This window comes from Danaus plexippus, chromosome 23 (assembly GCF_018135715.1).
Source record: "Danaus plexippus chromosome 23, MEX_DaPlex, whole genome shotgun sequence".
NCBI lineage: Eukaryota > Metazoa > Arthropoda > Insecta > Lepidoptera > Nymphalidae > Danaus > Danaus plexippus.
This window is the reverse complement of record NC_083551.1, coordinates 2452102-2455416: the sequence shown is the minus strand read 5'-3', so window position 1 is coordinate 2455416 and position 3315 is coordinate 2452102.

Sequence of the window (3315 nt, the reverse complement as noted above, 5' to 3'; positions counted from 1 at the left end):
TTTACCCAAAAATAACTGGTTTAATTTAAAATTCCATAAATTTCTTGAATTATTATAATTATACAACTGATATGATCTTCGTCGTGAGAGTAATTTGACGGATAAAAGATGCTGAGTTGTATAAGAGTAAAATTATCTTGTAGAGGTTAAAACGAAAAAAATATTATACCTACAGATTACGTGTGGAGTGAAATTTGTTAAATTATAAAATAATTCTTTTCACTACACATAATTTTTATTATACATACATTTATAAATACATATATAAGGATTTTCTATTCACACGTTTTTTATCGTTTAAAGTTCGTTATATAAGAGAAAAGATATGTAATCAAATAATTTTTTATAATTGTGTTTACTTAAACTTAAAAAAATCAAAGATGTTATATATTTGTTTTTAAATTAAATAAATAGTTTACATTAAAACATGTAGATTTAGATCTCTATTATAAATCATTTCTTAAACGCCAGCACACCCCAAAACATAATAAGGGGGGTATTATGGTGTCGGTTACAAAGCATGTGGTTAATGTCCACGTTTTAAACACCAATATCACGATTGATAATTGATTTGTATGTTTGTAATACGAACTCTTTTAATGACTTAATTTACTAATATTTGTTTTGTACTAAAATTACTTATATTATATATATATACATATATATATGATCAGTTATATGAAGACTTAATATTATTTTGAAAAGCTAAATAGATGATTAGATTGTTGGAATACACGCAATCTTCATTATAGACGTACGTTTTATGGTTTTCTTTAAAAAGTTATTGCATTTAGTAAGAAATTTTGATGGAAAATTAATTGAGTCGCCATCTGTTGTTTAATAGCAGTTCTTTTGATAAAGAAATTTAAAAAAAACATTTCAGTGTCTTTCTATTAGATAATAGATGGCGCTCAAGATTATTAGATAATAAATATAAAAAATACATAATGTGTGATAATTAAAAGGAATACTTGATTTCATAGAATCTTCTTATTTGAAACAGAGATGTATTATATCGTGAATAAAATTATTCTGAATTTAACTTTAATTGCAATGACTATCAACTACGACTTTTCATTTAAGTGCCATCTGTAGTTTTATTAGGAAACATGCTTAAAGACCACATCGTCTCTGCTGCCCTCTGTTGAACAAAATAAAATACATTGTTTTTTTAGAGTTCCCGAGATGGCAGCACTTATTATAATTTGATAAATCACGTATAGGTCCTAGAATAAGAACTCTTTCATTAAGGTTTGTATGTTTAATTCTATATATTTACTAGTTTAGTTATATGTATAGCTGACCGGATGAACTCTGTTCTACCCAAGAGGCGGTAATTAAGAAGATATTAGAATTTATTAACTTTATTTTTCTTTTTCTACCAAAGCGAATTCATTATCCTACATACGTTTCCTGGTGCTAATCTATCTCCCCAGTCCCCACCAATTTTCAATCATATCCGTACTAACTGTAACTAATACAAATGACAACTTTATATATATATATTTCCCTAATTCCAGATATTGGCAATTTTTTTTTAGTTTTGATAAAAATTAGTGCTAAATATTTCTGTGAAAAATAAAACCCTTATCATAAATAAAAGTGCTATATATAAATATCATTTTTATTCTGAAGTTCGAAATACTAAAATCATTTTACTTTTTTTTAAGATTCATAGAAACGAATTTTCTTACTAGCAACAAAAACCATTTTACCTCAAAAATTATTATAAATAAAAATAGAAAAGAAAATACTTTTTTGAAATTTCTATTAATAGTTATAAAACACTATTATTTATATAAAAAAAATCATTATTAAGATATACTATAAATTCTTATAAAATATTAATTAAATCTATGAAATCTCAAAATTATATTTTTATATATACCTACCAATATGATGAAGGCCATTAACCCTTTGTCTAAATCTCAGTGATATTTAAATCGACCTTGAGTTATCCCAAACAACACAGGCACCGACCGAACACTCTGTATAAAGCTTTTATAAAACACGTCAATTAAAACCTCTTTGTTTTGTGGCATTATAGTTCGCGATCTTTGTTCGATTTTTTTTTTCAGCTTCTGTTACAATAGAAACGATTTATGTTATTGGGTTTTGATTATTCCTTCGTTATATATATATTTTATTTCCGAAGATAATTTAGAAGATTTTTTTTTAACTCCAGCGCACTATTCGTTATGATTATTTTTATTGTATCTGCTACTTCAGGCACATACTTACTCGGAATAGTCTTTTTTTTAAATATTTGTATCAACAATAATTATAAAAATTTCTCAAAATAAACATAGCCTAAACCTTTCACTACACCAGCGAAGTCCAGTGAAGGTTACATCAAAATCGATCTGTTCCTTTCCGATGACAGTCGGAACAGACAGACAGACAGACAAAAAATCGTTACACATTATATTTAAGAAGGTACAAACATCCATATGCATTAAGTAAAAAGTATTATATAATATATATATATATATATATATATATCACAAACTCACCGTTTGTAATAAAATTTTTAATAGAACTATTGTAAGTTCCTTAAAATTTATGTTTTTTTATCTACAAATATAAAATAAAGTTATATCTAGGTATGTGTAAGAAAAAACACACACATATAGGTAAGTTAAGTAAAACAGTGAATCACATAGCGCGAGTTATCGCGGGTGTCAAGAACTATATTATAATTAACACATATTAATCTCCCGGATATTGATCCCGGACTATTCACGGATACGGATCCGTAGCAACAAATGACAACGTCCATTTTCTGTATCATTTAAAAATATATATATATATATTTTATATAAAACGTTTTTGTTATAAATAATGTGAAATTTGTAGGTATTTTTTAAATTACATCGTGTATCACGTCTTAGGTACATCAATTGGACTAATTTCTATTTTAATCACGAGTTCTCATCTTTAACTACATACGAACAGTTTGCAGTATTTCATTTAGATATAAATCTCACGTAATATCATAAAGCTAAGTATGAGAGGATAACTTTTAACATGAAACTATCTGTGTACAGTTTCACGTTGCTACTAATGGTAAGAGTTGCAACAATATTAGTAGGTATGTACGTACTCACACTTAGATAATATTCTACTCACCTTTCTCATCTTCTCAAGTCCTCTGAACTATTTCTTTTACATATTAAATTATAATATTAAACTAACTATAATTTTCAATTTATTAAAAATAATTAAAATTTACGAATAATAATTACTATGCAAATAAATTTTTCATGAAGTAGATATCTACATATTAAAAGAATGACGGTAGTATTAAATTTAATT